Source organism: Theropithecus gelada, chromosome 16 (assembly GCF_003255815.1).
Source record: "Theropithecus gelada isolate Dixy chromosome 16, Tgel_1.0, whole genome shotgun sequence".
Classification (NCBI taxonomy): domain Eukaryota; kingdom Metazoa; phylum Chordata; class Mammalia; order Primates; family Cercopithecidae; genus Theropithecus; species Theropithecus gelada.
Genome location: NC_037684.1, coordinates 65,641,633 through 65,669,018, shown reverse-complemented (window position 1 = coordinate 65,669,018; position 27,386 = coordinate 65,641,633). Strand labels below are relative to the sequence as shown.

The 27,386-nt window shown below is 44.7% G+C and overlaps 1 protein-coding gene and 1 pseudogene across 2 annotated transcripts in view; one reads left to right on the top strand and one right to left on the bottom strand.

Moving 5' to 3' along the window:
* The window catches only part of STX8 (syntaxin 8), a 330,835-nt gene that overhangs the window by 221,605 nt on the left and 81,844 nt on the right, over nt 1-27,386 (top strand). The gene's annotated exons all lie outside the window — the stretch shown is intronic.
* LOC112610052 lies at nt 2,191-2,595 on the bottom strand (annotated as a pseudogene). The gene has a single exon (XR_003116272.1). The product of XR_003116272.1 is annotated as an ATP synthase subunit f, mitochondrial pseudogene (transcript).

Genomic DNA, 27,386 nt, shown 5'->3' with positions numbered 1-27,386 from the left:
AAGCCCTGGTATTAGCTTTGAAATAACTCCAGATGTTGCATTAATCACTCTTTTTTTTTTTTTTTTTTTAATCAGCTCTAGGGATCCATTAATTGACTCCAATAGAACCTGACCAATGACTCGGTATTTATTTTTTGGCTCACCTTTCCTTTCTGTTTCAGAGCCAGGCAATGACAATTTTCAGTCATTGAACCGGCGTTAAATTCCTTAGAATAGTTGATTTGGGGTTCATTTTTAAATCACTGTTGGCTTTTTCTGCCCATGAGTCTGAACATGAAGGTCAATTTCTCTGGATTAGCAGCCAATTGATCTTTGTATTGAAGTTGGGTATCAGCTGTCGGGGACCCGTAGCAGGCACCGGGGTCTCACTGGGCCTCACTTTCTGCAGCCCTGGAGCTGACTGCCGAGCGCTGGGTGCTCAGCCATAATTCCGCCAGGCATGCATCTCAGTTGTCCTTGAGAGGGTGCATGTCTGCTGAGCCACCTCCAAATGTTCTTCGACACTTCGATTCGCGCTCGAAACAGCCCGTATTTCTCTTTTGGCCCTTAAAACAGTCATTGCTTTCAAAATGACTTTTTGATTTCTACAGTCTTTTTTTTTTTTTTTTGCAATAATAAATATTGTTTTTCTTGCAGACATGGAATCTTAAGATTTTTCACCATTTTGTTGATATGTTGGCTGGTGTAACTTCTTATCTGGAAGGAAAACAGAAAAGGGTTCTTTTTAAAGTGAGTAAATACGGTAGCGATGGTGGCTCAACACTGTAATCCCAGCACTTTGGGAGGCCGAGGCAGGCGGATCACCTGTGGTCAGGAGTTCGAGACCAGCCTGGCCAACATGGTGAAACCTCATCTCTACTAAAAATACAAAAATGAGCTGGGCGTGGTGGTGCACGACTGTAATCCCAGCTACTCGGGAGGCTGAGGCAGGAGAATTGCTTGAATCCGGGAGGCGGAGGTTGCAGTGAGCTGAGATGGCGTCACTGCACTCCAGCCTGGGTGATAAGAGTGAGACTCTGTCTCAAAAAAAAAAAAAAAAAAAGGGTTAATTTTACATTATATGTATTTTGCCACAATAGAAAGGTTTTAATTTAAAAAATGAAGACATACTTGGTGTTCCCCATTTCTACTAAATTATGGCAAGGTTAAAATAGTGTAATTTCAAAATTCCTTGGCATCTTCAAAATATTGTGCCATCCTGTTCCATATGTCAGGCTCAGGAAACCATACCTCAAAATATGGCTCTGACATGCTGAAGTAAAGACACCTCAGGGGCTCTTTGACCTTCTCCCCACTCCTGTCCCTCCATCTTCTGGCCCTCTCAAAGCCAGAAGGAGACTCTTCTCTGAAGCTCCCTTATCTACCTGGAAACAGGACCCAGCAACGAGAAATAAAATTGCCTTTGATCCCTTCCCTGAAATTTCATTAACCAGAGAAAATTAAAACTCCTATCACAACCCGGGCACGGTGGCTCACATCTGTAATACCAGCACTTTGGGAGGCCAAGGTGGGCAGATCATGAGGTCAGGAGATCATGACCATCCTGGCTAACATGGTGAAACCCTGTCTCTACTAGTAAATACAAAAAATTTAGCTAGGCGTGGTGGCGGGCGCTTGTAGTCCTATCAGGAGGATCACTTGAGCCCTGGAGTTCGTCCCCTGTCGCTGGAACTACAAGTGTGCACCACCGTGCCCAGCTAATTTTTATTTTTTGTTGTTTTTTTGGTAGAGATGAGGTCCCACTTTCCTACCTAGGCTTGTCTTGAACTCCTAGTTTCAAGCGATCTACTTTCCTCAGCCTCCCAGAGTGCTGGGATTTACAGGTGTGAGCCATTGCACCTGAAAATTGAAGACTGAAGCACCTTTCTCCCAAGTCGCTTTCAGCTGCTTATTAACAGATGTTTTTGTGTTTGGTCATCTTAGCAGCATGCAAACCAGTTTGCTTATTTTTGTAGCAGTCAAACTTTACAGAGAGGGCTGTTGTGCACTGAGCTACTTATTCTGGAAACTAATGGAAATCCTCTTGAATTTGGGACTTCATGTTAGAGAAACTGTCATCTTCTAGAGATGTATAACTTTATTAATAAAACAATTGAAATCAGTTTGTACTTTTGCAATCATAACCATAGATGAGACATTGCACCCTTCACTCTTTCTGAAAATGAAGACTGCTGGAGTATTTTAAAATTTTTTTTAATTTTTTTTTTTTTTTTTTTTTTTACCAGTCATCTTTTATTTGGAGGTTAATTCCCATTAGGACATGAAAGGATTCAGCAACGATCGAGACTGTGTTCCTCACGGAGGGGCTCAGGCCAAGGTCATGGGGTCAGGGGGTGGTGCATAGCGTATCCTCTTCAGTGGTATTTGCGGAGCCGCTCGTGCTTGAGATGCTTGTAGGAAATGCTGTAGTTGAAGAGCACGTAGCATGCCAGCACCATGGTAATCCCCGAGATGCTCCCCTTCTTCACGTTAATGTACTTGTTGTAGTACGAGAATGCCACTAGGGCTGAAGTCCCGCATCAAGATCCAGTTTGGCAGCTCCCCCAGTTTGACCTCCAGAAGTTTCTTGTCCTTCGCTGGTACGACTGACGCCATCTTGGAGTCCTGGTGTCCGCTGTGCCTAATTTTTTATTTTTATTTTTTTCGAGACAGAGTCTCACTCTGTTGTCCAGGCTGGAATGCAGTGACATGATCACGGCTTCCTGCAGCCTCAGCCTCCTGGGCACAAGAGATCCTCCGGCATCAGCCCTCCCCAAGTAGCTGGGACTACAGGTGCGCACCACCATACTCAGCTACTTTTTGTATTTTTTGTAGAGATGGAGTTTTCTGCAAAACCACAGGCTAGGCTGGTCTCGAGCTCCTGAGCTCAGGCCATCCACCTTGCCTTGGCCTCCCAGAGTGCTGGGATTACAGACGTGAGCCACCGTGCCTGGTCCGTCTTTTTTTCTTATTTTTTAAATCCCTCAGAGAGGTTCTGTCAGTAGGGAGCCAATCAGAAAAAAGTAACAATACTAGGTATTTCACTCAGAGGAGACTGAATGCAAACAACTTGTTAGAATACTGTTAGAAGGGTCGGGCACAGTGGCTCACGCCTGTAATCCCAACCCTTGGGGAGGCCAAGGCAGGCAGATCACCTGAGATCAGGAGTTTGAGACCACCAGCCTGGCCAACATGGTGAAACCCTGTCTCTACTAAAAATACAAAAATTAGCCAGGCGTGGTGGCACATGCCTGTGATCCCATCTACTCAGGAGGCTGAGGCAGGAGAATTGCTTGAACCTGGGAGGTGGAGGTTACAGTGAGCTGAGATCATGCCACTGCACTCCAGCCGGGGTGACAGAGCAAGACTGTCTCAAAAAAAAAAAAAAAAAAAAGATACTGTTAAAAGGATGGAGAGAATGAAAAGGGGAAGGTGCGGTAATCCAGAAATTAGTCCTTGTGTGAAGCAGCTGCCACTCTTAAGCCTAGGAGAACAAAGGTGCGAACGTGCTGCGGCACACCGCAGTACTCCTGGGATTGCCGCTCAGCCGGTGCTAGAGATGCCTGGGACCTGGCCCCTGGGCTGCAGCAGAAGCAGACCTGCCTTGCTCATTCTGGGACCGCCAAAGAGAGGCTGCCACTGCCATGGGGAACACTGAGGTTAGAATACAGACACTTGCAGAGATGCTGCCAGAAGCAGATGGGGAAAGAGAGAGGAAGGAAGAACAGCTTCGCCCCTCTTCTTGCTTTCTGAACTCCTGACAGTGCCTTATTTTGGCAGAACATAACAGGAAGCCAGCTGGCAGGGGAGCCTGGGAAGGGTAGTTCACAGACTCCAAGCCCCAGCATGACTGAGCAGAGAAGGGCAGGTGTTGAGCTGGCAGACACCAGGTAATACCTGGCGTATAGGCGGCTTACATGGGCACCACTGAGATGTGCTACATGTATTTTACTGACAATCATCTGAGATGTTTTTCCAGCCTTTGATGTTTCTTTCAGAATTATTAGGTTCTTCGTGGACCTGTTGAACTGCAAAAGGTTTTTATGTATTCTCAAGGACCGTTTCATTAGAGCCGTTCTTAAAGTCATGCCAAACGGTGTGAATTTCTGCAAACCCCAAAATGCAGACATTGTTTTAAGAGAAGAAACAGTATTGTCACACTGAGCTACTGGAAGGAATGATGCTATTTCTACTGCTTAACAAATGGACCTACCACCTACATATTATGTAATTTTAGATGTGAACAAATGTAGAACAACCGAACTTAATGTCTTCTAGTTAAGTTGGCTTATATCCCTCAGCTACTTCCTTTCTTTCTCTCTGTAAGAGAGAGAACTGAGAGGTGGTCTGTGAAAACCAATGAATGGGAAGGATCATTGGTCACTCCTGGTAGTTTCAAAGTTGGAGAGATCGGCTGGGCATGGTGGCTCATGCCTGTAATCCCAGCACTTCAGAGGACTGAAGTGAGCGGATTGCTGGAGCCCAGGAGTTCAAGACCAGCCTAGTCAACGTAGTGAGACCCTGTCTCTACAAAAGCTTTTTAAAATTAGCTAGGTGGCTGGGTGCAGTGGCTCATGCCTGTAATCTCAGCACTTTGGGAGGCTGAGGTGGGCGGATCACGAGGTCAGAAGTTCGAGACCAGCCTGACTAACATGGTGAAACCCTGTCTACTAAAAATACAAAAATCAGCCGTAGTGGTGCAGCGCACATGTAATCCCAGCTACTCAGGAGGCTGAGGCAGGACAATCGCTTGAACCCGGGAGGTGGAGGTTGCAGTGAGCCAAGATTGTACCATTGCACTCCAGCCTGGGTGACAGAACGAGACTCCGTCTCAAAAAAAAAAAAAGAAGAAAAACAAACTAGCTAGGTGTGGTGGTGCATGTCTGTAGTCCCAGCTCCTCAGGAGACTGAGGCAAGAGGAGATTGCTTGAGCCCAGGAGGTCAAGGCTGCAGTGAGCTGTGATTGTGCCATTGCATTCCAGCCTGAGTGACAGGTGAGACTGTGTCTCAAAAAAAAAAAGTTGAAGAATTGTCCACAAAGTAGAACCAAAAGACACAGGAAGATATCAAAATTAGAGGATCCATCCAAGATTGAAAGAGTAGGAATGCTACAATGAGAAAACAACAGTGAAAATTATCAAAAGAAATAATGCCAGAAATTTCCCAAGAACTGAGAGACAGGAGTAACCATATTTATTGAAAGAGTCCATTATCAATATCCAGTTTAAGAAATGAAAAAACAGTAAAAGACCCATGTCAAAGCATAACATAATGAAATTTCAGAGCTCCCAGATAAAGAGAAGTTTTTACCAGTCTCCCCAGGGGTGGGGGGTAGGGGACAACAGATTGCTTTCAAAGGATCTGAACTTAGAATGGCATCCAATATCTCAGCAAAAACAGGTGTGGTAGTTCTGCAGGAAGCAACTGACCAATATTAACCCTAGAAAGAAGATCTGGGAGGCCAGAAACAAGGGAGAGAAGTAAAAACAGCTCCCAGGATGACAGCAGTGGAAGGCTGCACAACAGACCCAGAGAACAGCTGTTCTAGAATAGAGAGCTAGAGCTAAGGGGGAAAATAGACGATATGTTTTCCTGCGTGAAAAATTACACTGAACGATTGCTGGAGGTTATGAGATTTAGTAGGAGGGATTTCAAGCAATTGACAATGTGAGGCAATTATTAATTCCAGGAAAACAAGAAGTAATACAGAAATGGAAGCATGATTTATAGTATGTTAAGAGTAAATATAAGCTGGGCACGGTGGCTCACACCTGTAATCCCAGCACTTTGGGAGGCCGAGTCAGGTGGATCACGAGGTCAGGAGTTCAAGAACAGCCTGACCAACATGGTGAAACCCTGTCTCTACTAAAAATACAAAAATTAGCCAGGCATGGTGGCGCGGGCCTGTGATCCCAGCTATTCAGGAGGCTGAGGCAGGAGAATCGCTTGAACCCAGGAGGCAGAGGTTGCAGTGAGCTGAGATCTTGCCACTGTACTCCAGCCTGGGTGACAGAGCGAGACTCCATCTCAAAAAAAAAAAAAAAGAAATGAAATGAAAAAGTGAGGCAATTATTAATTCCAGGAAAACAAAAAGTAATACAGAAATGGAAAAAGCATGATTATAGTACGTTAAGAGTAAATATGTACATAACCATAATAACGTAAATGTTAGATGTTTGATTTAATCAAAATATATTATTCACCTATAGGGTAGATGGGAGATTGAAGAGGTGGAGTACAAGAGAGCTAAATTCTCCTATAATGAAAGAGGAGGTGACTTTGTAATGTTTAAAATTGATGGAATTTAAAGATTACGTTATGGGCATGTAGTTTAAAAGTATGGAGATAAGTAACAGAAGAAACAAAATAAGTGAAAAGTGAATGCCTTTGATGAGAAGGAGAGTCAGAAGGAGCAGGTAGAAATCACTGGTTTTTATTGTAACCTTTTTTTAGAATTACTTGACTTTTTTAACTTATACATTAATCATTTTGATAAAATAATTTTTTAAATGTTGAAGCTCTTTACATTTGAGGTTCTGTTGTATCTTGAGGAATAAATGTACAAATAGGAAACAAAAATCTGTTAATTTAAAATACAGAGAAGGTATTCAGTAAGGAAGAATTTAAGTGACTTAAATATACTTTACGCACCTTAGTTGTATATTTTTAAGGACACTGAATTGCAGAAATCTTGACTTCTACTAAGCAGATTTATAGTTTAGAGCGATATTAGTAGAGTAATTCAGGATCTGGTTTGTGTGTTAGTTGGGGAGAGTAAGTGAGTAAATATATTGATGTTATTGGGAACTAGGGAGATAAATAGTGAATGAGAAGAGTAATAATCATCTTTATGGTGTTTAGTTAGAATTGGAAGTATCATTGTGGGCACCTAGTTTAAATAAATGAATTGCCTACTTTAACCACTGAAAGCACGTAGAAGCAGTGATACTCCCATAGTAGTGAGCACGGTTTACACCCAGTTCTTGGTTTCTAAATACTGTTCACCCCCAAAAGAAACCAAGACTCTTTGCAGGAACAACTGAGTCTAAATCTGGGACAGGAAGATATAAGGCAAGCCTAGAACATCTTGTGTCTGAGATCCAAGAAAGTGCACAAACAATGGTGGAGTTATGTAAAAGAACACAGGAGCTGACTTATAGGGACTCCCACAGGTCAAATTTGGGGCAGTCACGCCTGTAATCGCAGCACTTTGGGAAGCCAAAGTATGAGGATTGCTTCAGGCCAGGAGTTTGAAGCCAGTCTGGTCAACATAGTCAGATGCCATCTCTACAAAACAAAACTTTAAAAACTAGCCTGGTATGGTGGCGCATGCCAGTAGTCCCAGCTACCAGGGAAGCTGAGGCAGGAGGATCACTTGAGACCAGGAGTTCAAGGCTGCAGTGAACTGTGATCACACCACTGCATTGTTGCTTGGGCAACAGAGTAAGACCCTGAAAAAAGGGTCTGAAAAAAAAAAATGGAGGCAATTGGAGCAGTAGAAAGAATAACAATGATAATGGATTATAAATATTGAACTTGAAAAATGTATCCAGGAGTTCATGAGTTTGCGTATCCACAGTGATACTTAAAAAAAAAAAAAAAAATGAGAGTAAGGATGGGGAGAGGCTTTTTCTCCCAGCTAAGAGATATTAAAAAAAAAAAAATAGAAAAACAGCTTTTGCAACCACCAGTATATTGTTTCAGGATTGACCATCAATGCCGAAACTATTGGGTGAAAAGACATGGGAAGCAGGATAACCACAGTCTGAAAGTATCACCACACAGACTATTAATTATTAAGGAGGAAAGATCCTTGAAAAAAGTGATCAAACTTAGCATCACCAGGAGTATGACAGCCTGGATTATGAGGCCCCAAGTTGTTTTTTTTGTTTTTGTGTGTGTGTTTTTTTTTTTTTTTTTAGACAGGGTCTTGCTCTGTCATCCAGGCTGGAGTGCAGTGGCACAATCATGACTCACTGAAGCCTCTATCTTCCAGGCTCAAACGATCCTTCTGCCTCAGCCTCCCAAGTAGCTGGGACTGCAGGCACGCACCACCACGCCCAGCTCATTTTTTGTGTTTTTTGTAGAGATGGGGTCTCACCATGTGGCCCAGGGTGGTCTTGAAATCTTGTGTTCAAGTGATCCTCCGAAGTCGGCCTCCCAAAGTGCTGGGATTACAGGACACAGTACACTGTTCCAAATTTCATGCAGTGTAATTAACACAACACCTACTGTATTTATGCCAAAAATGTTAACTTGAATGAAATCAACAGACACGATAAGAGTAGTTCAGATTGATGGGTGTTGTGCGAGACAAGGAAAATATCAGTGTCATGAAGGAAAGAAAAAGGATACAAGAATTGTAGATTAAAGGAAACTAAAGAGGCATGGCAAGTAAATACAGTTTCTGGTTTTGATTGGATTCCAGATTTTAAAAACACACACAGCTAGAAGGAGACATTATTGAGTAAATGAGGGACGTTTGAATATGGACTGTGCATTAGATAATGTTGTATCAGTGTTAAAATTCTTTAGATTAACAATGACATGATTTTGTTGGAGAATATTCTTGTTCTTAAGAGATGCATGTTTAAGTTTTTAGAAATGAATAGGCCGGGCATGGTGGCTCATGCCTGTCATTCCAGCACTTTGGGAGGCCGAGGTGGGTGGATCACCTGAGGTCGAGTGTTCGAGACCAGCCTGACCAATATGGAGAAACCCTGTGTCTACTAAAAATACAAAATTAGCCAGGCATGGAGGTGCATGCCTATAATCCCAGCTACTCGGGAGGCTGAGGCAGGAGAATTGCTTGAAACTGGAGGCAGAGGTTGCGGTGAGCCAAGATTGTGCCATTGCACTCCAGCCTGGGCAACAGGAGTAAAAATTGTCTCAAAAAAAAAAAAAAAGAAAAGAAAAGAAAAAAGAAATGAAGTATTAGGTTGGTGTAAAAGTAAGGTGTGGTTTTTGCCATTACTTTTAAGTGGCAAAAACCACAATTTTGCACCAACTATCATGTGTTTGCAGCTTATTTTCCATAGTTTCAGCAAAACACACACATTAATATACAGAGAAAATAACAACATTATAATGTCATTGGCCAGGCATGGTGGCTCACGCCTGTAATCCCAGCACTTCTGGAGGCCGAGGTGGGCGTATCACGAGGTCAGGAGTTCGAGACCAGTCTGGCCGACATAGTGAAACCCCGTCTCTACTAAAAATACAAACAATTAGCCGGGTGTGGTGGTGTGTGCCTATAATCCCAGCTACTCGGGAGGCTGAGGCAGGAGAATCACTTGAACCTGGGAGGTAGAGATTGCAGTGAACCGAGATGGTGCCATCACACTCCAGCCCGGGCAACAGTGTGAGACTCTGTCTCAAAAAAAAAAAAAAAAAAAAGACAAGGAAATAACTACATTATTATGTCATTATTACATATAACTACATTAAAAACATTCATTATTCACCATTTAACATTGGTCTATATAGGTGTTCATTATACTATCTTTTCTGCTTTTCTGTCAGGGTTGAAATCTTTCAACATAAAGAGTTGGAGAGAAAAAAAAGGTGGAAAGTATAGACGACAAAGCTGCTTACGGGTTAGTGCCTTAGTTCCCATGTTAATATGTTTAATATGTCTAAGGAGTGAAGGAATGCCTGATGAAATTTCTTTCCAGGTCTGCTACTAATGAGCTCTTTTATGTCTCATCTTGAATGATAGGAAGATTTTAAAAGATAAAAACATCTTAAGCTGGGCATGGTGGCTCACGCTTGTAATCCCAGCAGGATTTGGGAGGCCAAGGCCGAGGCAGATTACCTGAGGTCAGGCATTCGAGACCAGTCTGGCCAATATGATGAAGCCCTGTCTCTACTAAAAATACAAAAATCAGCCAGGCATGGTGGCAGGCACCTGTAATCCCAGGTACTCGGGAAGGTGAGGCAGGAGAATCGCTTGAACCTGGGAGGCAGAGTTTGCAGTGAGCCAACATCACACCACTGCAGTCCAGCCTGGGCAACAGAGTGAAACTCTATCTCAAAAAAAGAAAAAAAAAAAAAAAAAACACTTTAGTGTGAGCAAGATGTTGCATTAGGCAAATATGATAGAGGCTAACTTCTAGGGTCAATCAGAGGAGCCCAGCTACTCAGGAAATCAACACCAACTGCTCTCATTACAGTAGTTCCCCGTTGGTCTTGCTTTCCACAGTTTCAGTTACCTGTGGTCAACCACAGTCAGTCCTAAAATATTAAATGGAAAATTCCAGAAATAAACAATTCATAAGTTTTAAATTGCATGCTGTTCTGAGAAGTGTGATGAAATCTCACGCCATCCCACTCCATCCCGCCCTGGATATGAATCATCCCCTTGTCCAGCGTATCCACGCTGTCTACGCGGCCCGATCATTAGTCATCACCGCGATCTGCCCCTCACATCCAGCTATGGCCATCATCAGGGCTCTGTGATTCAGGATCACTCGAACCAGATGATCTTGCTTCTGACATTTCAGCAGGAGGTCAATAGTAGCCTAACACAATGTCACACTCCCCACATCATTCACCCCACTTCCTCTCGTCCCGTAGGCATCCTCTCACATTATCACAAGAAGGAATACAGTACAGTCAGATCTGTTGAGAGAGAGAGAGAGAGAGAGAGACCACTTTCATATAACTTTTATTACAGTATATTGTTTTTTTTTTTTTTTTTTTTTGAGACAGAGTCTCGCTCTGTCGCCCAGGCTGGAGTGCAGTGGCGTGATCTCGGCTCACTGCAAGCTCCGCCTCCCGGGTTCACGCCATTCTCCTGCCTCAGCCTCCCAAGTAGCTGGGACTACAGGCGCCCACAACCGCGCCCGGCTAATTTTTTGTATTTTTAGTAGAGACGGGGTTTCACCGTGGTCTCGATCTCCTGACCTTGTGATCCGCCCGCCTCGGCCTCCCAAAGTGCTGGGATTACAGGCTTGAGCCACCGCGCCCGGCCTATTACAGTATATTGTTATAATTGTTCTGTTATTAGTTATGGTTGTTAATCTCTTACCGTGCCTAACTTAGAAATTAACTTTATTGGCCTGGCGTGGTGGCTCATGCTTGTAATCCCAGCACTTTGGGAGGCCAAGGCAGGTGGATCTCCTGAGCTCAGGAGTTCGAGACCAGCCTGGCCAATGTGGTAAAACCCTGTCTCTACTAAAAATACAAAAAATTAGCCAGGCATGGTGGCGCACACTTGTAATTCCAGCTACTCAGGAGGCTGAGGCAGGAGAATCACTTGAACCCAGGAGGCGGAGGTTGCAATGAGCCGAGATCACGCCAACGCACTCTAGCCTGGACAACAAGAGCAAAACTCTGTCTCAAAAAAAAAAAAAAAAAAGAAAGAAAGAAAATAAATTTATCGGCTGGGCACAGTGACTTACCTTACGTCTGTAATCTAAACACTTTAGCAGGCAGAGAGGTAGGCAGATCACCCGAGGTCAGGAGTTTGAGACCAGCCTGGCCAACATGGTGAAACCTCGTCCCTACTAAAAATATAAAAATTAGCTGGGCATGGTAGTGGATGCCTATAATCCCAGCTACTTGCGAGGCCGAAGCAGAAGAATCACTTGAACCCGGGAGGTGGAGGTTGCAGTGAGCTGGTATTGTGCCATTGTACTCCAGCCTGGGCAACAAGAGCTAAACTCCGTCTCAAAAAGTTAACTTTATCATAGGTGTGTATGTATAAGAAAAAAGATAGTATTTGTAAGGTCAGTCCTATCCCTGGTTTCAGGCGTCCATTGGAGGTCTTGGAACTCGTCCTTCACGCATAAGGGATGATTAATGTATAAGCTTTTCTCTGAAGACCTTGGCCATCAGGAAGGTAGGAAGCCAAACCAAAGCATTTCTGACCCACATATTAAGCTTGCATAAGCTCCCTCAGCTGGAAAACTTTGTGAACTTGAGTCCTTACAGTTTAGATTTACATCCTGAAAGTTATCACAGTGTGGTGAAATTGTGTGGATGTTTATCTTCTCAGTAGACCTTGAGCTTCCTGTGTGCAGGGACTGTATCTTGCAATTCTGATTCCCAGCAACTAGCAAATGACTGCCTTTGAATTGGATTTATTTGAAAGGCAACTGAAATCATGTGGATGAGGATTTTCTGAGCCTTCAGATTTTTTTAAAGGACTTCCCAGTCTGGAAAGATGAAATTTGAATAGGGATAGATAGTTTATTAGATTACGAATGGTTTGGATAGGCTGTACTTGGATTGGTTCCCATATTCTACAATGTTCATATGTAAAAGAAATACCACCTGTCACACAAGAGAGATTCCTTCAGTTTAGTAGTTTGCAGTTACATACTATCCAGCCACCATTATTTATTTCACAAAAGCCTTCACACACACCATACAATGGAATATTGCTCAACCACAAAAAAGGAATGAAGTAGTAATATGTGCTAAAATATAAATGAACCTTGAAACATTATGCCAAGTGAAAGAAGCCAGAAACAAAAAGCTGTATATTATATGATTTAATTGATATAAATGTCCAGAGTAGGCAAATCTATAGAGACAGAAAGCAGATTAGTGATTGCCGGGGGTTGGGGAGTTGGAAGAAATGGAGAGACACTGCTTAATGGGTATGAGGGTTCCTTCTGGGGTGATGGAGAGTTCTAGATTCAGCCTGGCCAACATAGTGAAACTCAGTCTCTACTGAAAATACAAATATTAGCTTGGTATGGTGGCAGGTGTCTAATCCCAGCTACTTGGGAGGCTCAGGCAGGAGAATCGTTTGAACCCAGGAGGCAGAGGTTTGCAGTGAGCCGAGATCGTGCTGCTGCACTCCAGCCTGGGCGACAGAGTGAGACCCTGTCTCAAGTAAAAGAAAAAAAGAAAAAGTTCTGGAGTGAGTAGTAGTGATAATTGCACAACATTGGGAGTGTATTTTGCCAATGAATTTATACTTTCAAAATGTTAAAATGGTAATTTTATGTATTTTACAATTTATTTTTAAAAAAGGAAAAAGCTTCCACATATAACTGCTCCATTAGAAACAAGTACGACTTTTCATAAAGAGTCATTTCTCTAGGAGACTTATGGTATTGAACAGCCCAGGCAATTTGGGAAGGCTGAGGGCTTCCTGGTATAAAAGATTCAAAACAGTTTTATATAGAATGGCAATGGGTTATTAAAGTAAACTAGGAGATGTTGGGGATACCTCTAACTTCTGAAGGTGCTGAAAAGGAGAGGCATTTCTTTTTTTGTTTGTTTGTTTTTTGAGACAGAGTCTCGCTCTGTCACCCAGGCTGGAGTGCAGTGGCGCGATCTCGGTTTAGTGCAAGCTCCGCCTCCCGGGTTCACGCCATTCTCCTGCCTCAGCCTCCCAAGTAGCTGGGAGTACAGGCGCCCGTCACCGGGCCTGGCTAATTTTTCTGTAATTTTAGTAGAGGTGGGGTTTCACCACATTAGCCAGGATGGTCTTAATCTCCTGACCTTGTGATCCGCCCGCCTCGGCCTCACAAAATGCTGGGATTACAGGTGTGAGCCACCTGTGCCCAGCAAGGAGAGGCATTTCTTTGAGTATATCTCTTCATGTCACTGTCATAAAACTGGCACGACCATAAAACTGGCAAGAACATTTGACCAGATTCAATGTGGCCATCCCTATGGTGTCACTGTGGCCAGTCAGCAAGTTAGAAGCTCTAGGGAGTCTCCTTGCTTCCTGGCCTCCTGGCTTGTGAGTTTGTTTTCTTTTTCCTAAAATACTTTATTTGGATGCATGTGAAATCGACCCTCAGACCTGCATGCATAAGCCACAGGGGACCCCCATTGAGTGTTGGATCAAGTTTTTGAGTTTTGTCAAGAACAGTGACCAGATGTGACCAGGGTTAGTGGTTTGTGGTCATTGCTTGCTAAACTTTTTCTTTCCATGGTACTTCTCAAACGTTCTTAATTTTCCATGACACACCAGAGGGCTGAGGGTTGAGGTTAAGTGGGATGGACAGGCAGAGTGCTGTAAGATGTGTGCTCCCGTGGTAATATTTGGTTTAGTCAAGGAGAGAGAAATGAGGAGGGATAGACAGAGAGATGAAAGAGAGGAAATCTAAAAGTTGAGAGAGGAGGAAAAGGAGCCAAGAGTGATACTGAAAGGCAAAGAAGAGATATCTCCTGTTGAAAATGCCCTCTGTGTTACTGTATGGGATCTGCTTTCCTATGTCATGATTACTCTTCCTGGTCTTAATAGTCAGGGGCCAGCCGGACATGGTGGCTCACGCCTGGAATCCCAGCACTTTGGGAGGCTAAGGCAGGTAGATCACTTGAAGTCAGCAGTCCGAGACCAGCCTGGCCAACATGATGAAACCCCGTCTCTACTAAAAATACAAAAATGAGCCAGGCGTAGTGGCGTGTGCCTGTAATTCCAGCTACTCAGGAGGCTGAGGCAGGAGAATCACTGGAACCCAGAAGGCAGAGGTAGCAGTGAGCTGAGACCGCGCCACTATACTCCAATCTGGGCAACAAGAGCGAAACTCCATCTCAAAAAAAGAAAAAAAAAAAAAAAGGGAACGCATAACCAGGGAGGTAAAATGCAAATATTCCAAGATCCAAAGTTCAAAACATTTCTGGTCCCAAGCGTTTCAGATGAGGGATACTCAACTGTATTTTTTTTTTTTTTTTTTTTTTGCGATGGAGTCTTACTCTGTTGCCCAGGCTGGAGTGCAGTGGCCGGATCTCAGCTCACTGCAAGCTCCGCCTCCCGGGTTTATGCCATTCTCCTGCCTCAACCTCCCGAGTAGCTGGGACTACAGGCGCCCGCCACCTCGCCCGGCTAATTTTTTTTTGTATTTTTAGTAGAGACGGGGTTTCACCGTGTTAGCCAGGATGGTCTCGATCTCCTGACCTCGTGATCCGCCCGTCTCGGCCTCCCAAAGTGCTAGGATTACAGGCTTGAGCCACCGTGCCCGGCCAACTGTATTTCAAAGCAGCTAAAAGAACAAATTTTAAATGTTCTCACTAAAAAAAGAAAAAAAGTATGTGAGATAAGGGATATGCTAACTAACTTGATATAATCATTCCACAATGCGTGCAGCTTATTGCAACATTACCTTGTACCCCATAAATGTATACATTCTTTGTCAACTAAAAATAAAAATTTTTAAAAAGATATCTTTGTCCCTACTTCTGTGAAATTATTTAATTGTGCTCTCATTTAGAGAATTTTTTTTTTTGAGACGAAGTCTCGCTCTGTCACCCAGGCTGGAGTGCGGTGCCCGGATCTCAGCTCACTGCAAGCTCCACCTCCCGGGTTTACACCGGGAGGTTCTGCTGCCTCAGTCTCTTGAGTAGTTGGGACTACAGGCGCTTGCCACCTCGCCCAGCTAGTTTTTTGTATTTTTTTTTTAGTAGAGACGGGGTTTCACCGTGTTAGCCAGGATGGTCTCGATCTTCTGACCTCATGATCTGCCTGTCTCGGCCTCCCAAAGTGCTGGGATTACAGGCTTGAGCCACGGCGCCCGGCCTAGAGAGTTATTTAAGCCAGAAGTCACAAATTCAAATGGCAACCAGGTAAAGAAAATGAGAGATGTGCCCAGGCGCGGTGGCTCACGCCTGTAATCCCAGCACTTTGGGAGGCCGAGGCAGGCGGATTACCTGGGATCAGGAGTTCGAGACCAGCCTGGCCAATGTGGTGAAACCCCATCTCTACTAAAAATACAAAAATTAGCTGGGCGTGGTGGTGCATGCTTGTAATCCCAGCTACTCAGAAGGCTGAGGCAGAAGAATCACTTGAACCTGGGAGCAGAGGTTTTAGTGAGCCGAGATTGCGCCGTGGCACTCCAGCCTGGGTGACAAGAGCAAAATTCCATCTAAAAAAAAAAAAAAAGGAAAACGAGAGTTGCAAACCAAGTATATGACAGTCAGGAGTGGCAGGTGCCCCTGGGAACTAGAGCCCACAGAGAGCTTACTCTTCAGCCCCTCGTCTGCTGCCCTGTGGAACTGTGGCACCAGGATGCCAGATCACCTGCCTCCTCAGAGAGCAAGAGAGAGAGATGATTTTGTGTAAACTTTGCCGATTTTTAAAACACTGACCAGGTTAAAACATAACTGCAAATCGGACTTGGCTCCCTGGCTGCCAAGTTATGACCAAGGATTTAAGCATCTGGTTTAAGATGCAAAGTCTCGGTGTGTTGTGTGTGAGACAGTGGGAAGTCAACGAGTTTGTTATTCACCTTTTGGAGTTGCTTAGTTTGATTTTTAAAAATATCACCAGGAAATCATCCAGGAAACTGGAGCTTTAATGGGAAAGTGGTATTATGACCTGAGTTGGGGGTGTGGGTGGGCAGGCAAGCAGGCCCGCATGAGGTGGCACTGTGCACCTTGGCAGGCCGGAGACAGCAGTGTGGGGTCTCAGGGTGCCTGGGCATTGAACAGAGGAGGACTGGGTGATGGGAGGAGAGCAAAAAAAGAAAGAAGTTGGGTGGCTCATGCCTGTAATCCCAGCACTTTGGGAGGCCGAGGTGGGCGGATCAACTGAGGTCAGGAGTTAGAGACCAGCCTGACCAACATGGCAAAACCCCGTCTCTACTAAAAATACAAAAATTAGCTGGGCGTGGTGGTGGACACTTGTAATCTCAACTACTCAGGAGGCTGAGGCAGGAGAATTGCTTGAATCTAGGAAGCAGAGGTTGCAGTGAGCCGAGATCATACCATTGCATGACAGCCCATGCAATAAAGCGAGACTCCGTCTCAAAAAATTAAAAAAAAAAAAAGGGAGTTTAGTATCAAAGGCAGACTGCCCACCTACAGGATTTTACCTGGAGCCTCCGTGGTCTTGACCCCTTCCTCCTTCCCAAATCAAATGAAGAACATCTCCTCAGCCTAAACGGTGAAACTGTGAAGTACATGCAAGGAAACATCCCGTACTGAGGCAGCGAAAGTCCTGGACTGATGAGCAAACTGGATGAACTTTGCTTTAAGTGGTGGTTGTTATATTTTGTAACTTATTTCATTGTGCCTCTAATCAATTCCTGGTACTTGGGTCTCCTCATGTAACCTATTTACTCTTTTTTACAAAAAGAACATTTTCTAAAAGTTAGAGGAACCTGGGTGAAAATTAACTTGAATTTTTAATTAGGTCAGGCTTTTATTTTTTAACGTCGGTATTAACCTGGAATTAGTATTTCTCAGCAAAGAACACAAACCAGGACGCTACAGGAGTGGAAGCTTCGCAGCAGAAGGGAGGCCCTATCCGGCAGATGGGGAGGGCCAAGGGAGCAGGAGGAGTGGGTGGGGCTGGCTGAGTTGGTAACAGGAGCAGTCTGTGAGAAGTCTGCTGGCTTATCTGTTCCCAATAGGGAACAGATCTTCACTTTCCCCATCGCAGGTTTGACATCCATCACCACCATGCCTGCCTCCCTGATCTGATGGCGGGATTTATATAGTGAGCCTCTGAAAAAGTGGAAAGGGAAGTGCATGGGAACCAGCTGTGAAATGATAAATCAAGACCTCTTTAAGATCCAGGATTATTTTGGCATCTTTCACATGAGAGACTTTAAGAAGCAGGAATATGGCTGAAAGCATGGGATTTCTTTTAAGAGAGAAAACAGTTACAATGATCAGTTTGGCTGTTTAAATAGACGTAGCTTCATCATGGCTCCAATGTGGCTGTTTTGCACCTGGCAGTAGAGAGAACAGTTCTAATTAACCCCTTTCATCTGATTTTACTGTCTCTGGGTAAACTGAGCCCCATCCGTCATTCCAAAGGCTCCATAAAAACTTGGAGTTGTTGGGAGTACCCAGGGCAACAGTGTGGTTTGGTTTCTATGGCTACGTATCGAAGAATCACATCTCCACTGTTTCTTGAACTGGAGCTAAAGCATTTCTGGGTTTTGTGCCCCTCTTGGGGCATGTTTTTCTTAGAAACCTTCTCCAACTCCTGGCTCCAGCTGTCCTTTACCACTCAGTGCATCCCGACATTTGCACCTTTTTTTTCTTTTTTTTTTTTTTTGAGACAGAGTTTCGCTCTGTCGCCCAGGCTGGAGTGCAATGGCGCGATCTTGGCTTGCTGCAACCTCCGCCTCCCGGGTTCAAGCGATTCTCCTGCCTCAGCCTCCCGAGTAGCTGGGACTAGTACAGCTATTACGCCTGCCACCACACCTGGCTAATTTTTGTATTTTTAGTAGAGATGGGGTTTCACCATATTGGTTAGGTTGGTCTTGAACTCCTGACCTCATGATCTGCCTACCTCCGCCTCCCAGAGTGCTGGGATTACAGGTGAGAGCCACAGTGCCCGGCCATTTGCACCTTTTATCTGCACATCTGTCTCTTGATCTCCCTGTCATTTCCCGGCACTCAAAAGGTTTAAACCAAATTCATCGTTTGTAACTCCTCACCCCACTATCATAAACACACACACCACACACACTTGAAACCCAGACAGGAAGCCAGCCCACACCAGTATTTGTGTTTGGCACCACTGTTCTTCCCATAGCTCTAGCTGGACAATTCCTTTCCTATGTGGAGCTCTTTCTCCTCCTCCAGTGCCTTCTGCCCCTCAGGCCATGGCACTCCTTGCACACTCAAGGCTCTCCCTTTGCATTTTCTCTGTCACCATTCTCTGGAGGGCTGGACTGCTACAACTGTACCTTCCCAAGTAGGCTTCTTTCCGCTGGTCTCACTTCAGTGCATTCTAGATGGCGGCCACCCATTTGATCATCCTGAAACGCTACTCTTATCTTGCCAGGCACTTGTTAGTGTAAACCTTGGAGAGCTCCAGCCTGGCTCTGGAGCGGGGGTCCCTCACCCCTAGGCCAGGACTGGTACTGGTTGGTCTGTGGCCTGTTAGGAACTGGGCGGCACAGAAGCAGGTGAGCGGTGGTTGAGCGAGCATCACCACCTGAGCTCCGCCTCCTGTCAGGTCAGTGGCGGCGTTAGATAGACGGGCGCGAACCCTGTTGTGAACTGCACATGTGAGGGATGCAGGTTGTATGCTCCTTATGAGACTCCAATGCCTGATGATCTGAGATGGAACAGTTTCGTCCCGAAACCATCTCCCCCTCCCCCCAGGCCGTGGAAAAATTGTCTTCCATGAAACTGCTCCCTGGTGCCAAAAAGGTTGGGGACAGCTGCCCTAGAGTACACAGCCCACAGTCCCTGGCTCTGGATCTTAAGGCTCTCCATGGTCTCTCTACAGGGTCTTGTCTGCCACCTTGTTCCTCTACCCCTATGGAGACCTCCCACTACAGCCAAATCAGTTATTTCTTCTCCCTCAAACCTAGCTTGTCCATTTCTGCTTCTCAGCGTTTGCTCACACAGTGGGCTCCCCTCAGTTGCTGTTCTACTTCAAATCTTGCTTCAGCTGCACTTAAGAGCCGTGTATTGGCCGGGCGCGGTGACTCACCCCTGTAATCCCAGCACTTTGGGAGGCCGAAGCAGGCGGATTACCTGAGGTAAGGAGTTCAAAACCAGCCTGGCCAACATGGTGAAACCTCGTCTCTACTAAAAATACAAAAATTAGCCGGGCCTGGTGGCACACACCTGTAATCCAAGCTACTCGGGAGGCTGAGACAGGAGAATTGCTTGAGCCCGGGAGGCAGAGGTAGCAGTGAGCCAAGATCACACCATTGCACTCCAGCCTGGGCAACAAGAGCGAAACTCCATCTCAAAAAAAAAAAAAAAAAAAAAAAAAATGCAACATTGATATGACACAGCAATATATTCACTGAACAATTGCAAAGCCTGCCTTTCAAGATAACTTTGGAATTCATAAGAGTAGATTTTCTGGAAAATCAGGAGTTAAATGTGCCATCTTGTGAATTTAGAATTTAAAGGATAGAAAGCCATGCTAGTGTTCATCGTGTTTTCCTTTTGCAGATAGATTTAAGTACTATAAATTCCCATTCATTAACATAGCCAGATGCCTTTAATATCTTCTGCTTTTCATTTTGTGAAAATGTTCAATGAAACACATTTTTAAATGGCATTTTCCCAGATCGATGTTAGAGGACAAGTCTGTTCTGAGGGCCATTAATCGCTCAGAGTCTGCATGTTGGGGAAAATCACAGCCCTTTCCAGCTTCGATAAATGAGAGAAGGTCACGGGAGGGAAAGGAGCAGCTGCCCTCTTTGATAGGCTGAGAAAACAGGAGTTACTGGCCTCGGCAGGTGTTTGGAGAATTCCCACACAGGTGCAGATTCCAAATGAACTATTTATTACACTTGGGCTTCTGTGACATGGTCATCTTTCATCCATTCATCACATTTTTATTGAATCCCTTCAGCAATGCTGTGCTAGGGGGGGATCCCGCGGTGCGCCAGCCTTAGAGTCCTACCTTCAAGTTGCTTAAAGTCCAGCAGGAGAGAGAGAGAAACGCCACAACCACGCTCGTACAAGACAGAATCTCATCAGTGTTTCTTAGTTTCTGAATGACCGATTTAAAGCATTCATAATAGCAGTAAGAGTAAGCAGTATCCATGGCGCTTTCAAAGGTACATAATGTCTCTTTTGGTGCTTCCTTCCGTCAATTCTGTGGGCAAGTTTGATTCCAGTCTTGTCTGTCTTACATACGTGATGAGAGAAACCAGGCACATTCCTGGCTCGTAGAGAAAAAGCCCTTTCTGAGCATAGGCCGATAGACGGAGCACACAGCAGGAATGGGGAGTCCTTTTATACTGGAGTTAAGTTCCTAGAAGTTTTCTTGATTGGTTGGTTGGTTTTTGGAAGCGCCTTGATTAGTTATGTAATCAAGGATGAGTAGAGAAAGGAATTTAAAGGGCAGCCACATGCCAAGGTTGTAGACAGAGGTGCAGTGTCCAATTCTAGGATTTCTGGGATGGCTCTGGGTCTCAGGATGCTGTAGTCTTGTACTGTGATTCTCTGGCTTTCATATTCAAGAGCTTCACCTGGAATTATTTTTTATTTATTTATTTTTTTGAGATGGAGTCTCGCTCTATTGCCCAGGCACGATCTCGGTTCACCGCAAGCTCCACCTCCTGGGTTCACGCCATTCTCCTGCCTCAGCCTCCGGAGTAGCTGGGACTACAGGCGTCCGCCACCACGCCCAGCTAATTTTTGGTATTTTTAGTAGAGACAGGGTCTCACCATGTTAGCCAGGATGGTCTCGATCTCCTGACCTCATGATCCATCCGCCTCAGCCTCCCAAAGTGCTGGGATTACAGGCGTGACCTACCGCGTCCGACTGGAACGTTTTTTAAAATGCAAACATCTGGGCCCCACACACAGAGATACCGATTCAGGGGGTCTTGGGCCTTGGAAATGGATTTTATCAGGTACCCTCAGATGATCCTGAAATAGGTGGTCCTTGGAAACTGTTCTTTGAAAAGCTATGCTGTAGCAGTAGAAGAGAGTAGACAGAAATCTCACTGTAGAAATGGAGTGGCCATGACAGAGACCGTGTGAGTGGTCCATCCACAGTGCTGCAGGAGTTTAGGGTTGAGAAACAGATCAGTTCCAGCCACCATGACTGGAAGACACTTGAGTTAGTGCAGACAAAATGGCTGCACTTTTGGTAGTTTGAAATGAGTAAGGAATTACTTAGGAGTGGAATGAGCTGAAGCACCGAGGCAGGGGACAGCTGTGTGTCTTCAGGGGATCTGATCAAGTCCCTCCTCAGCTTAAAAACCCTTCAGAAGAGCTGGGCGCTGTGGCTCACGCCTGTAATCCCAACACTTTGGGAGGCTGAGGTGGTCGGATCACCTGAGGTCAGGAGATCGAGCCCAGGCTGGTTAACATGGTGAAAACCCGTCTCTACTAAAAATACAAAAGTTAGCCGGGTGTGGGGGTGGGTGCCTGTAATCCCAGTTATTCTGGAGGCTGAGGCAGGAGAATTGTTTGAACCCGGGAGGCAGAGGTTGCAGTGAGCCACCATTGTACAGCCTGGGTGACAAGAGTGAGATTCCATCTCAAAAAGAAAAAAAAATTCTTTCAGAGGTACCCCAAGGCCCTCAGGATAAAGTCCAGACTCCTCAGCACTGGTATCCGTAGCCTAGTAGGATCTAGTCTCAGGCCAAATCTTCCTTCACTTCCCCCTCCCTTGACCACACCGCACCCTTTCTTTTTCTCTCCCATGGACTGGGATCCAGCCACCCTGACAGTTGGCATCCCTGGCCTTCCTTGATTTTGGTGGCCTTGTACACATTCCTGCCTCTACCCGGAATACCTGCCCTCTTTTCTGTCCCACATTTCCCTTTGCTAACTTTTCAGTCCTTCAGGGTTGATTTGGGATGGTATGTCCTCCAGGGCAGCTCAGGTGCAGTATCTGGGGATCTTGTTAATGTGCAGGTTCTAGCCGTGCATGGTGACTCGCGCCTACAATCTCAGCACTTTGGGAGGCCAAGGTGGGCAGATCACCTGAGGTCAGGAGTTCGAGACCAGCCCAACCAACATGGTGAAACCCCGTCTCTACTAAAAATACAAAAATTAGTGGGGCGTAGTGGCGTGTGCCTGTAATCCCAGCAGAGGCAGGAGAATCGCTTGAACCCAGGAGGTGGAGGTTTCATTAGGCTGAGATCGCACCACTGCATTCCAGCCTGGGTAACAGGGCAAGACTCTGTCTCAAAAAAAAAAACAAAAAAACCAGATTCCGGTTAGTAGGTCTGGAGGTCCTGCATTCCTGAGTAGCTCCCAGGTGATGTGGAGTGGAGGCTGCTGGTTCAAGGGTGACACTTCGAGTGGAAAGGTCTAGGGCAGCAGTTCTCTACTTGGGCTACACATGAGAATCACCTGGAGAGCTTTAAAAAATCCAGTGTCTGGATTTCCCCTTCCTGTAAATTCTGATTTAATTGCTCTGGGTATAGTAAATTGGGGTTTTAAAGTCTGCCAGGTAGCCAGGCGCAGTGGCTCACACCTGTAATCCCAGCACTAAGGGAGGCCGAGGCAGGCAGATCGCCTGAGGTCAGGAGTTCAAGACCAGCCTAGTCAACATGGTGAAACCCCGTCTCTACTAAAAATTAACTGGGTATGTTGGGAGGCGCCTGTAATCCCAGCTACTTGGGAGGCTGAGGCAGGAGAATCACTTGAACCCAGGAGGTGGAGGTTGCAGTGAGCCAAGATTGCACCATTGCACTTCAGCCTGGATGACAAAAGCAAAACTCCATCTTAAAAAAAAAAAAAAAAACCTGCCAGGAGGTTCTGGTTCTAATATTCAAATTGAACCAGTATGCTAGAAATTCTTCCCCAAGCCTGGGTGATGATGGACACCTGCGGGGTCCATCGTATAATGTACTGACTTATACTTGCCTGTTGACTGTATCTCTCACTGGACTCTTAGTTACCCAAGAGCCAGAGACTATGTCTTGTTCATTCTTTCATTCATTTGAGAAAGGTTTATGGGGCACCTGTTGTGTGCCATATACTGTGCAAGGTGCTGAAGATACAGAATAGACCTAGTTCCTAGACTCATAGAATTTTCAATACGGGAGAACCATCATTTAGCACAATGCCTGCCATGGTGGGCCCTTATTTATTGAGTAAGTGAAGGAGGAGGAGACAGGGGAAGGAAAAATGACAGGGAGGCAAGGAAGAAGTAGCTGTCACCAAAGCACTTTGAATACTTAGGGTACCCTGTATCTCTGGATCTGGCTTGAAGATAGGAGGCAGGTGTCAACCAACCGTAAATCACAAAGTTAGACGATTAAGCATTTGGAAGGAAGACCAACCATAGGAGAGAAAAATGTGGCTTAGCATATGCATACCTGTAAGTAAGCAGAATAAATGGACTGGAAACTGCAAGGGAGGGAGATTCTGAAAGATCTTGTGAGCAGGATTGGTAAATGGAAAGTAATGGTATGGTACCAGATATTACTTATCTCCAGTATGTAAAAGGTCCTTGTTGATAGTCTCTATCTTTAGAGCTCTTTTGTAGTCCCTTTTATAAGGGCTTTCTTAAGTTCACTCACCACTTTAGAAACTTTAATGCTCATTCAGGGAGATGTTGCTGTATTTGAATTATTATACTGTACCTGAAAAGTTGATAGTTAAGAAGCTTAACTATCAATAAATGAAGCAAACACATCAATAAATAAAGCAAATAATAAAAAGAGGGAGGAGCTCCTAGCCGACGTGAGATACCCAGTAGAAAAATCAAGGCAGTCACACAGAAGGAGAAACAGGAGCCAGGCGCAGTGGTGCATGCCTGTGGTCCCAGCTCCTCGGGAGGTTGAGGCAGGAGGATCACTTGAGCCCAGGAGTTCAAGACCAGCCTGGGCAACAGAGTGAGACCCAGCCTCTAAAAAATATAATAATTTAAAAAATAATTTTATTATTATTATTTTTTGAGACAGAGTCTCGCTCTCTCCTGCCTCAGCCTCTCAGGTAACTGGGATTACAGGCATGTGCTGCCATGCCTGGGTAGTTTTTTTTTTTTTTTTTTTTTTTAAGTAGAGGCAGGGTTTCGCCATGTTGGCCAGGCTGATCTTTAACTCCTGACCTCAAGTGATCCGCTCAGCCTCCCAAAGTGTTGGGATTACAGGTGTGAGCCACCGTGCCCGGCCCTAATAATTAAAAAAATAATTTTAAAAGAGATGGGAGGCTGGGAGCCGTGGCTCACACCTGTAATCCCAGCACTTTGGGAGGCCGAGGCGGGCAGATCACGAGGTTAGGAGTTCGAGACCAGCCTGACCAACATGGTGAAACCCCATCTCTACCAAGAATACAAAAATTAGCTGGGCATGGTGGCACCTGCTTGTAGTCCCAGCTACTCAGGGGGTTAAGGCAAGAGAATCACTTGAACCCGGGAGGCAAAGGTTGCAGTGAGCCGAGATTACGCCACTACACTCCAGCCTGGGCGACAGAGCGAGACTCCATCTCAAAAAATAAAAAATAAAATAAGAGATGGGAGAGAAGAGTAAGTGGTCCCTAGGATTTTGAGGCGTATGCTTGGCTCATCCTCTATCCCAGTATGGACATTGAAATAAGTTATCAGCCTCCTTTGAAATACTAATGAGCTCTTTTTCTTCCACAAGTCAAGCAGTGTTTTGTGTTCTGGGAAAAAGCCTTTTCTCTTTAATTTTTGTGCCTCAAAGTTTCTTTTTGAAACGGATGTATATTTTCCTGTGGAATTCTCAAGATATTTTTTCATGTGTGTTTGTAGGGATGACATGTTTTAGAAATTTCTTTCCAATCCTCTTAGGCATTGTCTGAGAGTTTTTCTGATGTGTAAAGCTCTCAGTCCCCTTTTATTGCTTCCTGAGCTGTTAGGACTACCTCATTCCATTTTACGTTAAGCTTAACATTTTCCAGGGAATGATTGGAATTGCAATAGGCATTCATTCAAATGTTCAGAACTTCATTTCTCCTATACCCACTTCTGGCTGTGGCCTTGTAGGAATAAGAATGGAGACTAACAAAAAGTGATAATAAAAGGGAAAACCTTGATGCGTAATTATCGAAAATACCATTTTGCCCTAAAGCCTTTTTTTTTCTAGCTATATTTACTACCCATCTAAATACCCAATTAGAAATCAAAAGTAGACCGGGCGCGGTGGCTCACACCTGCAATCCTAGCACTTTCGGAGGCCAAGGTGGGTGGATCACAAGGTCAGGAGTTCGAAACCATCTTGGCCAATATGTTGAAACTCCGTCTCTACTAAAAATACAAAAATTAGCTGGATGTGGTGGTGGGTGCACATAGTGGTCCCAGCAACTCAGGAGGCCGAGGCAGGAGAATTGCTTTAACCCAGGAAGCAGAGGTTGCAGTGAGCCGAGACTGCACCACTGCACTCCAGTCTGGGAGACAGAGTGAGACTCCGTCTCAAAAAGAAAGAGAAAAGAAAAGAACAGAAAAGAAGGAAGGAAAGGAAGGAAGGAAGGAAAAGGGGAAGGAAAGGGAAAGGGAAGGGAGAGGGAAAGGAACCTGAAGTGTAGTGTCTCTTTTCCTAATTCCTGGCATGGTAATTTTGCACCTATCCACCTGTGAAGTTGTTTTTGGCAGATGGATCTCAATCATTCCCTTAGGCTTCTACTCCCTAGCAGAAAGGGTTTTCACCTTGGTTTGCATTCAGCACTTGCTTTTCTACAAGGTGCTGAATCCTCATACTGATAAAGTTCATAAGTCAGGGTTAGAAGGGGTTTGAAATGCTAATTCACAGCTGTTGACAAGTATGAATTCCCATCAGCCTGGAATGTTTCGCCTATTCAGAGTAATAGAGCATCCTTGAGTATAATCTCTTTTAAAACCCAGAAATGTGATACCTGGTTGCTTCAAGCTAAGAAAGAGAAAACTTCTCTGAGATGCCCAGAGCAATTTTGTCTCAAGAAATCAATAAACAAGTAGCCACATAACCCCCCAGAAATGTTCCTATTGAGCTTTATGTATAGCTTTAGGTATGTATGTTCATGTGAGTTTGTGTGTGTATGTATGTGTGTATGTGTGAGACAGAGAGACCACCTTGAATGCCAGGGTTGTATTAGTGTGACTGTAATTTATTTTTCAAAATTCTTGAGGTAAAGATCTAGCTCATATATTATCTTTTTAAAAAAAAAATTTATTGACGGTTATTTCTGATTTTAAAAATAATCAATTTACTGTAGAAAAAATGGTACCATAAAGAACAATAAAAATTCACTTCCTACAAATCATGACTGTTAACAGTTTGGATGTATCTTTCCAGTCTTTTCCTATGCATGCATGTAGTATATCTACATGTGCAATAGTTAGAATGTCTCTACCAAAACCCACATTGACATTTGATTGCCATGATGATGGTCTTAAGAGGTGAAACCTTTAAGAGGTGATTAAATTAATCCGCTGCCCTCATCAGTGGATTAATGCTGTTATCACAGAGTGGGTTACTTATGTTAGAAATAAACTTTCAGTGCTGCAAAAGAAATAGCACTCAAACATACATTTAATTTTCTCAGCAAGGCAATTTTACCTCTGTAGAAGGGTGTGACTCGCAGATGGAGCAATGGCGACAGCACACCTGAACAAGAGAGGGGAAGGGGTTTTTATTCTTGACACAGATAGCCCCTACTGCCATGTTGTTCCCCTATTGGCTAGGGTTGGATCACACAGTCTAAGCTAATTCCGATTGACTGTTTTTAAAGAGAGCAGGGGTACAAGTCAGAGTGATGGGGTGAGCAGTTTGGTGGGAAGAACAGTTAGGAACAGGTGACTCAGGTCAGGACAGGTGACTGGGGTGACTCAGTTTGGAGCAGGTGACCAGGGGAATAGATGTGAACTACTGATTAGAAATGGTGGAAAAGGTTGTTTATTGAAACTAGGGGCAAGAAGATGAGAAGAACGAGAAAGTTAAACTTTAAAATGGAGAACAAAGAACTGAACATGCTGACATACTGATTCTTTGAAGAGAAATTTAGAACTTACTGTATTTAACACTTATCAAGGGAATTCAGCCCTCTTTTCCTGTCTGTTTGTGCTCATTTATGCCTTCCACCCTTCCACCATGGTTTGACCCTCATCAGAGTGC